The sequence below is a fragment of the Microtus oregoni genome, unplaced genomic scaffold, assembly GCF_018167655.1.
Source record: "Microtus oregoni isolate MIOR12 unplaced genomic scaffold, Mior012 000024F_ref0000369, whole genome shotgun sequence".
Taxonomy (NCBI): Eukaryota; Metazoa; Chordata; class Mammalia; order Rodentia; family Cricetidae; genus Microtus; species Microtus oregoni.
This window is the reverse complement of record NW_024543083.1, coordinates 32,735,923-32,749,864: the sequence shown is the minus strand read 5'-3', so window position 1 is coordinate 32,749,864 and position 13,942 is coordinate 32,735,923.

Below are 13,942 nucleotides of genomic sequence, written 5' to 3'. Positions count from 1 at the left end.
TTCTCAGGGATGTGTTTAGCAGGGTGCTTATCTATGATGGAAATGAAAGCATACTTGAGAAAAACACTGAATGAAATTTCTGGATACGAGGGATCTGCAGTTGGTTGTTTACAAGATCAAGTTATCATTTACAAACTCTTGATTTTGATACTTTTAAGCTACTGGGAAAATATATTACTTAACATTTTAAAAGGTTTTCAATTTATCAGTTGAGCCTGATATGTCCTGCCAGCTGCACAGACTGCTGATGTGAGTTCATAGCAAAGGAGGAGACAGCTGTAGCCCTGCCTAGGCTTTAGTGGAAAACCACAGAGCAACTATTGAAGCTTAGAGCAGAGGGAGATGCCAGGGCTAGGCAGCTGCCAGCCAGCAGACAGAAGCAGGGTGAGTCGGACATACAGAAGGAAAGAAAGGTAAAAAGCCCCGTGAGAAAACATAGATGAAGAGAAACAAGTTAGATTAAGTTAAAAGAGCTAGCAGGACAAGCATAAGCTAAGGCCAAACATTCATAACTAATAAGTCTTCATGTCCTGTTTTCGGAGCTGGTTGGTGGCTCAAAAGAAAGCCTGCTACACAGGCTGGCATCGAACTCACAGAGATCTGCCTGTCTCTGCCTCTCAAGTGCTGGGATTAAAGGCTTGTGCCACCATGCATGGTTGGGTTTTAGAATATTTGCAGATGTCTAATGAGTTACCTTTGTGATGAGACCCAACCCTAAAAGAAGATTCACTTATACTTTGTATGCACCTTGTATAGAGAATCCTGAGAATAATTTTGTACATAGTTCTCCTGCAGTATGATTACAGTCTATATCATAAAGTCACGAGGAGCTTTCCTCATACAGAGTTAGCTCAGTGGTAGGAAACTTTCAGATTCTGAATTGTTTTGTACTTTCATACGAGGGTGCTCAGTTTGTATTTGCAATAATTTTTTAATCCTTGGGAAATAACTTGTTTTTATTTTATTTGGATGAGAGGTCAGAAATGATTACCCGAAGGTGAAATATGATCTGTTACTGATGTTACAAATTGTCTCATCAGAATCCATGCCTGTCTGTAGTTTTATGATCAGTCCTAGTACTGGGCTTATGTCTCAACGTTAGAGTGGCAGGCTACATGGCTACCGAAGCTGAAAATTGCTTGTGATCCTTTATGGTAGCTAAAGTTTGTTCACCTTAACTTTAGATCATCAAGGATGTATTCATTTGGAAATCACCACAAAAATAGAAAATTCAAAAGTGGAATTCAAAAAGGAACAAAAGCTAAAAAATCCAGAAAGCAATGTTCAAATGAATGCTTCAAATTTGAACAACTGGAAGCTGGGGAAGTGAGCAAAATCCGCCTAAATCCCACAAGCAGGGCATTATGATTTCTTTTTGTAAAGACATAATGAAAAATGAGCGAGGAAATTATTCTCATCAGATCCACGACTGGAACTGACCAGATCAAATCTGCAATATCAAATTCTCTGTGAAATGAAGTAGGCATCAATTAAATTAGCAAAAATAGAAAAGAAAATTGTTCATATCAAATTCATTATTCAGATGCAGCAAATGTATCCTTGGCCCAGTGATCAGAAGTTGAGGAGAAGCGTATTCATAAAATCTGAGAGTTGGATAAGAAAGTCTGAAGTCTTTGGAGCGCTTTTCTGTTTATTGGATGATGGTTTTGGAAAATGGCTGTCATATCCGGACACGGCTGAGGTTGTTTCTAGCATGGCGCCATCCGATTCAAATCAGTGATTACAATTTTCCGTGGGATAAACATGGCAGAAAATTTATATTTCACTTTAAGTACAATTCTTCAGAATTCTGACAGAGGCTATTATAGTCTAATTTCAAAGATGAAGTGTCCTGCTGCTATTGTTACACTGTTATGTGTTTCTCAGTTTCATGATTGATTCTGGCAAGTGGAGATATTTATAACTGGAAACACATTCTTGATTAGAATCACATGAAATTAGGCTGAATATGGCGGTGAACCCCTGTAACTTCAAGACAGATGCAGGAGGATTGCAAACTCCAGGCCAGCCCGGAATAAGTTAGGAAACACTGTCTCAAAGCAAACATGTCTTAAGAAGCAAAGACAAATAAACAAATATAAGGACTAAAAAAATCTAAATAAGTGACAGGTAATTGATATTTTGTTAACAAAAGGGAAATATAGGTTGGCATATATGCTTATATAATGAACTTAATGCAGAAAGATAATAAGGACTAATATTTAGCAAAGACAACCAGGGCTATCAAAGCATTAATATTTACAGAAATACAGAAAACAAATTAGGTGAGGCATAAATTATTGCAAGCATGCTGACCATGTGGATGGCCATGTAATAGGATTAAAAATAAGGAAAATATAGTTTCTTTTTAGGTTGAGAATTCAAACTTTAACTTTTTAAAATAAGAAAGTGGATATAAATATTATTCAATTTAACTGGGTTTCAAAAATATTGAGAAGCTTCTTAAATAATAATGAAATTGTGAAACATTGGCTATGAATTTATGTTTGAATGTGTTCTATCCACAATAGCCTTAGCAAAAGATTATGGCGATTTTTAAAAGAGATGCTGTTCAACAATAGTTTAAAAACTTCAAATAAAACAGTATGTCTTTTTAAAAATTGTTTTTATTGAGCTATATATTTTCCTCTGCTCCCCATATTTCCTCTCCCTTCCCCTTCGGCCCTCTCCCATGACCCTCATGCTCCCAATTTACTCAGAAGATCTTGTCTTTTTCTACTTCCCATGTAGATTAAATCCATGTCTCTCTGAGGGTCCTCTTTGTTGTCTATGTTCTCTGGGATTGTGAATTGTAGGCTGATTTTATTTTTTCTGCTTTGCTTTATGTCTAAAAGCCATTTATGAGTGAGTACATATATTTGTCTTTCTGGGTCTGGGTTACCTCACTCACTATGATGTTTTCTAGATCTATCCATTTGCCTGAAAATTTCAAGATGTCATTATTTCTTTGTTCTGTGTAGTACTCCATTGTGTAAATGTACCACCTTTTCCTTATCCATTTTTCAGTCGGGGGGCATTTATGTTGTTTCCAGGTTCTGGCTATGACAAACAGTGCTGCTATGAACATAGTTGAGCACACGTCCTTGTGGTAAGATTGAGCATCCTTTGGGTATTTATCCAAAAGTGGTATTGCTGGGTCTTGAGGAAGGTTGTTTCCTAATTTTCTGAGAAATCGCCATACTGACATCCAAAGGAGCTGTACCAGCTTGCATTCCCACAGCAATGCAGAAGTGTTCCCTTTACCCTACATCCTCTCCAGCATAACTTGTTATCAGTATTTTTGATCTTGGCCATTCTTAGAGGTGTAAGATGGAATTTCAGAGTTGTTTTGATTTGCATTTCTCTGATGACTAAGGATGTTGAGCATTTCCTTAAGTGTCTTTCAGCCATTTTAAATTCCTCTGTTGAGAGTTCTCTGTTCAGGTCTGTACCCCATTTTTTCTTTTATTGTATTGTTTGTTCTTTTGATGACCAGTTTCTTGAGTTCTTTGTATGTTTTGGAGATCAGCTTTCTGTCTGATGCAGGGTTGGTAAAGATCTTTTCCTGTTCTGTAGATGGTCATTAAACAGTATTTCTATACTGCAAGAAATTACAGGTGATCTATGTAACCAGTGGGACATTTCATTAAAATAGGAGGGAGTCACAAGAAATATGAACATTTCCTTAATTACGCAGAAACTGTTGTAGACTATTGTCCATTATTAGAAGCTAATTATGGTCTCAATTTGTGAAAGATGGGAATGAAAGGAGCAAGGCAGAGCTCCTTTGGTTCTCTTTGTTACAGCCAGTGTTAAAAATGAAAAATGAAAAGAAGCTCAAGATGTGCTCAATGATGCAGAACCTGCTTCCAAGATGCTTGAAGATTTCCTAAAATCAAAAAGATTTACATCTACGATTAAATGACTTCATGATACTTTAGGGATACTTTATTATAAGCATTCCCTTTTAATATCTGAACACAATATGTTGGTTTCACATTCTGTTTTCCAGTCTAAATGTTGTTTTAAACTGTTGCTGACAGTTACCATTGTCCCAGCAAGACAAAGTTTCTCCCAATTATCTGGAAAACATACCTATTTAAGAATTCCTGATTTGTCTGCCACTATAAAAAACCTGAGGGACAGCAGAATAAGTAGTCAGTTTATAGACATTTTGCAAGATACACATACATTTAAAAATTAATTATGTTTTATCCAGTATGTCATCACCCACATATGGCCGGACTGTAAGTGGGACTTCCACACAAGCACACTGGAAGCTATACTGTTTTCTTTGATACTTTGTCAGTCTTCAACCACGCACAAACCACAGCTTTCAGTTGGGAAGGTAGAACGACAGAGAATGTTACTTTGGAATTTAACAGTGTGTTAGGCTTGTGTAAAACTTAGGTGTTTAGATATGGATGCCCTCATTTGTATCCAGCAGGAACAGAGACTGGCCTCCCCCAACCTTTGGACTGAGACAGAACATGAGAAGACATCTGTTACAAGGGTTGTATTTTTTCTGTAGCCTTTTCCTTCCTAACTTTCAAATAGAGATATGCCCCTGTAAAATCTCAGAAGCACCAATTTTGCTGTTATCCCAACTGCTCAGTATTTTCCTCCTGATTTGGTGTCTTCAACTTTCTCGACTGGAGAAAGTGTTTTGGTATTGAGTGGACCCGTCTAAGTCAACTTTTCTCCTGTCCAAAAACCTAAAGAAATTTACTTTTGGTTTTTTCCCTGGTTGCTTCCAGGGAGAAGAAATGCCATCCCATCTAAAAGAATCACTAATTTGCCAAAGTCTAGACCTATTAAATCGAACATTTGATCACAACAAAGACTATGCTGTTATATTAAGCAGTTATGAAACATGGCATGTGCCAGAGCTGTTAAAATCACAAGTTCTGTTATTGCCAATGTGGGAAACCAGAGCATTTTTAAATGTTCATGTGAACTTTTACTTTTTCATTCATGTAGTAAGTGAGATTCCATGGGAACTTTTTCAGCGTGTGTCCAACGTTGTAAACAGAAAGTCAAAATACACCTAACATTCTCACTGGCATCCATAACATAGTGAAGGAGGCAGGGACTGCTACATTTTACTTAAGAAGACAAGCTATTTTTGCTTCCATCAGCACTGTCTAAATTAGCAGTACTTGCTCTAGGCACAGAAATGATCTTTATTCATACGTTTATCACCACAATGTGTTCTTTATTAATTCACATTTTTCTTAGATTGAACACATCTAGTCTTTACATGCGGAGGGTCATTGAAAACTGAGCAAATGCCTGTGCCCCCTAATTTTCAGTGCTTACAGAAATATTGAATAGAAATGTCCCTATCATTCATTTGGCATTTTGTCAATTTCTTTCCCTTTGGTTAGCCTGATGAATACCACACATGTGAGCTTGGCTGGGCCTTTTGAATTAAATCCCACACTGAGAAGGAAATAACCCCTTGCATATCTTGCTAAAGATATTTTGAAGTGAATTTTTCACAAGATTAAAGTAGAAAGTCCAAAGTAACTGATCTATTCCAGAAGTAGTGTTCAGTGAGGCTTTGTTATAGAGACCATTTCTATGTATATGACATTCATTAAAACAGAAAAGGTCTCACAGAAAGGCTCTTAAGGTGACGTTTTCCTCCATATAATATTTTTCTATATGTAATGCTCAAAAATATAGTATTCTGGGAAGCATTACAAAGGACTTTCCTTGTAGATCTATGCTTGTTTTAAATTTATCTTGGGTTGTTCTTTTCGCCAGTGTTTCACAGTTTACGTTTGTGGATGAAGGTCCTTGAGTATGTGTTTGTTCATGCTGACCCCACTTGAGTCATGTCTGACCAGTTTCGTCCAGTGCTCTGTGTCACGTCTGCTGCTTTCTGAACCTTGGAGAATAGTCAGAAAGTCCCTGGTCAAGAGAAACTTGTTTGTAAGTAAGTGTCCTTGTCTAACTCAGAAAGTAACTTTATCCACTCAAATATTTCTGTTCTGTGCTCTGTCTCCAAAGGTTCCAGTTGGAAAAAGGCAACTAGTTTGCAGTGCTGTGGCATAGGTAATCAAATTTGTGTATCTGGCGAATGACTCCTCTATGTGATGCAAACATTTTCGACATTGCCAAAGGACTTTCTGTGACTTAGTGGCAGGTTGCGGGCATATGGGTATATATGTCCGGCAACGTTTGTGCCAGGGCAATCTACTTTCTCTTACTATTTAAAGCAAATGTCCAAACTAACTTTTTAGTGGTTCCCTCATTCCTTTATTCAATGACTCTTTCCTTTGAGAACATTTCATTTTATGAATTCAGTGTACATAGCAATTGGTTATAGAAGAATTTTTTATCTTTTTATTTGTTGTATATTGAGCACGTGTCCCCATGTCCCCTTCCTTTTCTCCACACCTCTTCCTTTCCATTAGCTCCTTTTATTGCCCTAGACAGTTTTGTTTCTACGTTCACGCCATGCATACAAACATGGCTTCATGTAGCTATATAAAATCTAGGAGCCTCATATTTAGAAAGTCCTTGCCTCTAACACAACTTTTCACTCTACCATGCTCAGAGTTTCAGTTCTCACTTGATGTCTTATCTGAAGGCAAATTTGGAGTGCCTCTTGCTTGCCTGCAATAGCAAACACTAGATATAAGGGTAGCACTGTCCTCATCCACCTGGGGAAGACATGTAATAGGGCTTTGCGTTAGATGAGTAATGTCATTGGAAGGTCAAGTTACTTTGAAAATGGACCGCAGGGTACTCCAAGCAAAGTTTTGGAGCCACATAATGCCTTAGAGGGTTGGCATGTGGATGACTTTTAATTTGAAACTCACAGGAAGATAAGGGCAAACTATAGGAGTACATGTGTAGAAAGTTGAGAAGATTCACAGAGGAAACAACCCTTGCAAAGGCCTGGAGGGCAGGAAGTATGTGTTATATTTAAAAGAGAAAAACAATTTGAAGTCAAGGCTGAAAGGGAGAGAGAAAGCATGATGCCAGATTGCCTTACCTTTTCCCAGCATGTTTCAGATCAAGGGGATTATTTTTAATGTTAACTAAGGTGAGCCATCATAAAAGACACATCTGCTCAGCTAATTATCACGCCAGTTGCAGGCTCAGTCATACCACTGCACAATCCGAGTTGGCTGGCTGCAAACGCTTGTCAGATGTTCGATCCAGATTTGCTCAGGGCAAGTCCAGTTTTTAATGTGTTGTTTAAGCGATAGTGCTGCCAGGAGGGTTTTGTTCCAGCTCTAAGTTCATACAACTGAGTCGAAGTTTGGGCGTGGACGTTGGAAAGATGACTGGACCACAGCTCTTTGCATGTGGTAGCATGTTTGGCTTCTGTCTGGGCAGCAAGGTTAAGTACCACCCAAAGCTTCCGTGCTGAACCCAGTGCCTCAGTATAGCTCACTTTCTAGGAGCTGGGCTGTCAAATTGAGGTCTACCAAGGAGGAGGTGCGGCTGTGACACAAAGATTCTAGATGGCGCTGGTTTCTCTGACTGGATGGCAGTAAGAGGAAGGATGGAACAAATACAAATCCGTGTTCTGTATACGCTTGTTATCTCTTTATTTCCAACACGGAGAAGGAGAGAAATTGTCACTACTCCTGGAGATTCCTCAAGGTGGCCGCCATGCTGGTAGTCCTCACAGCATCCACAGTGATGAGTCACTCAGGAGAGTGGTACTGACGATGGTAGCAGTAAGGGCCTGCAAGACTCCCAGGAATAATGCATTGTAGACTGTTCAACAATGAAAAGACATTGTATATCATCGATGGTGATCTTTGTGTCTTCTCTTAAGGGAGTCCTTTAGGATGTGCCATTGCCAGAACAATGGCAAGCTCACATGTTTGTTACTAACAAGAAACAGGGTAAACCTCCTGAGCTTGTTAAGGTAGGTACTGTTGTAGTTAGTGAATTGCATGCAGAGAAATAGTGACGTCAGAGACTCTTCAGAAGTCATGTGGAAAATAGTCAACAGAGCTAGGTTTGCATATACAAACAGCCACTAGGCTTTATGTTGTTTTGCCCTGGCCACAGCAACTTTCTCTACGTGATTGTTCAAAAGCTTGAGGGTGAGTGTGGCATCACATTTTGAGTGGACCAATTAGCTCAGCTCTTGGAAAGTCATCAGTTCCCTGAGGGTGACAATTCTGTGGTCCAAAGGAAGGGGATCTTTTCATGTGACAGCTGATGCTGTACCATTGGTGTCCCTGATGTGTTGCTGTGCCTCGGAATGTGTTCCAATGGGGGCCAGAGAGATGGCTCAGTGGTTAAAAACATTGCCTGCTCTTCTAAAGGTTCTGAGTTCAATTCCCAGCAACCACATGGTGGTTCATGGTGGCTCACAACCATCTGTAATGAGGTCTGTTGCCCTTGTATACATAATAAATAAACAATATTTTAAGAAAAGAAACATAGGATTGCCTCACATAGAAATCATGTGTGTGGTCTGAAAAAGGGTTCCTCTGGCTTCTAAAGATGAACTGTCTCACAGGGTCAAAATTTGATCATTAAATAATCTTACCTCTGAATGTAGAGTTTTATTTTTTTGAACAACTGGGGAGCGGAGAAAAATGTAGAGCTCAATAAAAATCAATAAAAAAATAAGGCTATCTCTTTAGAAGGATGCGTTTAAGTACCTTGAAAGTTTGACAAAGACATGTCACCATACCCTCAAAATGTACCCAGAGTATACAAGGTGCAGAGGAACAGAAAAGAGAGTAGTTTAAGGGAAAGAAGTTTTTCCCTGAGAAAGCTTGCTTCTGGAAGTTTCTGAATTAGTGTGTAGCAACCTAATGATACATGTTTAAAAATAAAATTGTACCCTTTAGAGCATTTGCATTTTCTTGGATGAGTAGAGCATTTGCATTTTCTTGGATGAGTTCTCTTTGTGTGTGTGGTGTCTGTGCCAATGTGCTTCTGTGTATGTGTACAAGTGCTTGACTGTGTGCAGGGTGCACACACGTGTGTCTGTGGAGACCAGAGGTGGGTGTTCAGCATTCTCTTCAGCCACTCTTTATTTTCCGAGAAGGTCTCTCACTAAACCTGTGGCCCATTCTCATCCATTAGGCTAGGCTTCTGGTCAGTAAGCTGCAGCTCCTCCCCAGGCTCTGCCTGTCCAGCCTGTGATGGGATTACTTCACATCCACCTTTGCCTAGGTTTTCACATGGGTTCTGGGAGCTGGACCCTGTTCCTCTTATTGTCATCACAAGCAGTTTACTGTCTCCCCAGTTTTCTGGGTTAATTTATTGTAATAATTTTTAAAATGTTGATTACTTAGTTATCTAAAGGAAAGTTAATCATTTAGAAACACTGTTAACCACTAGTTCCCTCTCCAAGAACACATGAGCGCATAGCCATGATCTAAAGGGACATCTGATTTCTTTCAAAGATGGTAAACTTTTTATGTCCTGTGTGGTTCCCACAGCCATTTAACCCCAAAGAAAATCACACAGAGGTTGCCATAAGTTATAAACTGATTGGCCCATTAGCTCAGGCTTCTTATTAGCTCTTATAACTTATATTAACCCATTATTCTTTTCTATGTTAGCCACATGGCTTGGTTCCTTTTTCGGTGGGGCAGGTCACATCCTCCTTCTGGGCAGGACTAGGGAAAGAGCTTCCTTCTTCCCAGAATGCTCCTGTTCTTATTGCCCTGCCTCTACTTCCTGTCTGGTTGTCCAGTTTATACTTCCTGCCTGGCTACTGGCCAATCTGTGTTTATTTAAAATGTAATTGACAGAATACAGAATTGTCCCACACCATCCAACCATGCCATCCAGACATGTAAAACTGGTTTGAGTTAGCAAATGAAATGATGAGTTTCAGTATGGCGTTTTCATATGTGTACATAATTTTGCTCCTCTTTTTCTCCTTTGTCACCCCTAGTTTCTTCTTGCCTCCTGTGTATTTTTTAAAATTATTTCATGTGTATGGTTATTTTGCCTACATGCCTACATACATGTCTATGTATCAGGCACATGCCTGTCTTGGTTCTCTTGGAGGTCAGAAGAAGGCATGTGGATCTTTCAGAACTGGAGTTGTAGACAGTTGTGAGCCGCCATGTGGGTGCTGGGAGCTAAACCCAGGCCCCCTGAAAGATCATTCAGTGTTCTCAACCATCGACACAGCTCTCTAGCTTGAAAGTATCTTTGTTCTCAGCCATCTTGAATTGAGGGTAAGCTTTAGAAACTGAGTAAAACAAACATAAAAGAACAACTGTCATGAGGTAGGAAGGAGCTAGGGTAACAAAGGAGAAAAGAAGGACTAAACTTAAGGACATGTATGAAAATGCCATAGTAAAACCTATCATTTTATTTGCTAACTAAAACCAGTTTTAAATGTCTGGATGGCATGATTGGACTGCTGTGGAGGAAACGGTATAACTCACAAAACAAGTCACCCGTCTTTGAAAAAATCAAATGTCCTGTTAGACTCGCAATCTATTGTGCTCACGTACTCATGGGAAAAAGTTGCATGTGCGATCCTGTGCTCATGGTGAAGGCTGATATGGTAATTGGGCTGCCAAGCTACAAGTGAGGAAAAGCCACTCAAAAATTTACAGTGTAAATGTATAAAAAAATAAATCAGACACAATGTGTTAGGAGCTTATACTGTGGGGTAATTAATTAAACTGTTTAAAACTTTATAAAAGAATGATGGTCTAGTTAAAAATAGCTTATCATAAAAATGTATGGCTCAGAGTGTGTTTGGGTTATTACGATGAATCTTTGTATCAATATTTTGTTAAGGAAGAAGCAGGGAAGTCATGGCAGTGACCTTCAAGTTCCTTGTAGGGGCCAATGGTACATTTGGTACATTTTGTGTCTTCTTTTTTTTCCCTATTTTTTTTTAATTGAAAAAATTTCTGCCTCCTCCCTGCCTCCCATTTCCCTCCCCCTCCCTCTCCAGTCCGAAGAGCAGTCAGGGTTCCCTGCCCTGTGGAAAGTCCAAGGTCCTCCCCCCTCCATCCAGGTCTAGGAAGGTGAGCATCCAAACAGAGTAGGCTCCCACAAAGCCAGTACACGCAGTAGGATCAAAACCCTTGGCTTCTCAGTCAGCCCTCATTGTCTGCCGTGTTCAGAGAGTTCAGTTTTATCCCATGCTTTTTCAGTCCCAGTCCAGCTGGCCTTAGTGAGCTCCCAATAGATCAGCCCCATTGTCTCAGTGGGTGGGTGCACCCCTCGTGGTTTTGACATCCTTGTTCATGTTCTCCCTCCTTCTGCTCCTCATTTGGACCTTTGCAGCTCAGTCTGGTGCTCCAATGTGGGTCTCTGTCTCTATCTCCATCCATGGCCAGATGAAGGTTCTATGGTGATATTCAAGATATTCATCAGTATGACTATAGGATAGGCCCATTTCAGGTTACCTCTCCTCAGCTGCCCAAGGATCTAGCTGGGGACATCTCCCTGGACACCTGGGAACTGCTCTAGAGTCAAGTTCTGTCTTCTTTAGAGCCGCAGGAAGGATGGAAAAAGACCTCATGAGAGGGCCCTCTGGCATGCTGCTGGTGAGCTATTATCACTCTAGCCTCCTTTGCAGAAATGTTCAGTGGAGAGACAAAGAATTAGCATCATTACCCCGCCTCACTATCAGGGGACAGTGTGGTTGAGCGAAGAGAACATGGGCTATTGCTTAAATGTGTGAGGCTCTAAAATCAGACTGCAGTACAGTTGTGCAGACTTTCCCCCCTCTGGATTTGCCTATATGTTTATACAGAACTGCAATCCTCCCAAACCCCAAAGAATTATGAATTGTTTTCTGGGAAGAGATATTTTCTCTCTTCTTAGATAGAAAAGTTAATTGTTTTCCCTCTCCAAGTGATAGAAAAGTCAAGGAAAAAAATTGATTTGTGAAAATTAAAAAAGTTCTTAACATTTATAGAACACTTATTCAGAATCAAAGAGTATGTAGTTCTCTATCTACAAACCTTTGCCAGAGTCTTACCATCATGGCTCCCATGCCTTCAACCAATAGGCATACTTCAGATTTGGTTTGAATCTTAAAATAGTGTCCTAATTCTATGGCAAAGCATGAAATGATACGATAATTATATTTGCATGCTATTCTGAGTATATAATATGGCATTTGGGTGTGTCTGTATGGGGGAAATAAAACTCATTTTATTTTCTTTGCATACTTGTAAGAAAAATAAAAATAATAAGTAAAAAAGCCCAAACTTTGGGAATATACATGCATCTTTGGATTAGCTTTCTGCAGATAGAGTGGACAACACTACATGGATTATCAGCTACCTCTGGGCACAGGAATTTACCCTCTGCTTGCTAAGTCAGGGTCATCATTAGTTGAACCTGGATCCTTACTCAGTCTGGTCCCCACCACTGAATGTTTGATCCTTTCCCATCTCCTTGGGCTTCCATGATAAATACTTCATGGGCAGCATCACGACTTCTGCTTAAATGACTATTGACTGCGAAGGAGGCATTCTGGTGGCAGAAACATTCTTTGGCTAGGTTCCCAACACGTAGGAGAGTTAGGAAGCCCAGGATGAGACCCAGCCTGCCTGTTGTTTTGGAGACAGTTTAGAAACAAATGTATTTCCAGCCAGAGATGAATTAGTTTGCTACTAATGATTGTGCCTTGGGGGTGAACAAGGCTCTGAACACTTGGGGTGAAGAGGGGCATGTCCTGTGCATTGATGACCACTAGTAGGGATGCTCTGGATCAGGACCTCTCAAATGTTTGTGGTCACCAGAATCATCTGTAAGACTTGTGGAAACACACATTATCCCAACAACAGCTTCTTATTCAGTGGTCTGGGTTGCTGAATGATACACTATGGAAGTATGAGGAGGATTCAGGTAGTTATGTCTCTGCTGGGGGTGAATCCTACATGGTCCTTCTATTAGAAATCAATGAGCCAGTTTTCTCCTTTGTTTAGTTTTTTTTTATCTTTTAAAACCTGCATGCCTCTTTCTTCAAGAAAACCTCATAGCATACAGAAAATTCGTACCCGTCTTGAATTTATGATGCCCGATTTTGAAAACAGAATAGCGAGTCACATAAAATAACTCATTTCTCTGAAGCAGAATCGTGGGTTTCATATAATGTAGTTGTGGTACAGAAGATGACATCAACAACTCAAACCAACGTTATTTACTATTTATGACTACTGTACATTTTATGGAATAATTATATATTTTTTTGTGCTGCAGCCATGAACTCAGATGCCTAATTGGTCCATGTGGCAATTGCGAGTGAGCAGAATGGTTTGGTAGTAAGCGTGGTGAGCTGGTGGCCTGTCTACTTAAGAACAGAGTCTTACAGAGTTCTAGCAGATGGGTGTTAGAGAGGAATGTGTGGATGCCTTGCCATGGTTTCCTTTCAAGACAATCCAGAAATCCAGACTTTCATATGAACTTGCCCATGTCCCTTAATGCCAGCTCTCAGAAGGACCCAAAGCACACTTGAAAGCCAAATTGAAATTCGCTTTTACCAGCCCATTGCATCCCACAACTAGAGTTTTAAAAATTTTGGAAACAGTGCTTTAGTGAATGTCAAGTGCTTGGTGCTCGGTGTTTTGAGAGTTCAGTGTAGTTTAAGTATATGGCTGCCCTTTGAAAGCAGTTCTGCTTTAATGAGGGAAAAGAAGTGTACTACGGAATTTCATTCTTGGGGCCTGAGATGGAGTAGGAAGTTCTTCACAGAGTAACTAACGTGCACTTTTCCAAGGATGCATTCAATGCCACAAGTACAAAGAAAGCCGTGGGCCGAGTGGAGGTGGCGCTTTCTGTGCTGGGTCTTTTCTTTGCTCACCTTCTCCTACTAGTCCGAAAACCATTCCGGAAAACAAACTTCAAGCCGTCGAAAGTTTATACAAGTTTAATAAAATGAGCCTATTTTCTATCAGAATATTTGTATTCAAGTTGCTGTGTGATTGCCAGGTGTTTATGGTCAACCCTCAATTATCTAGAAGCA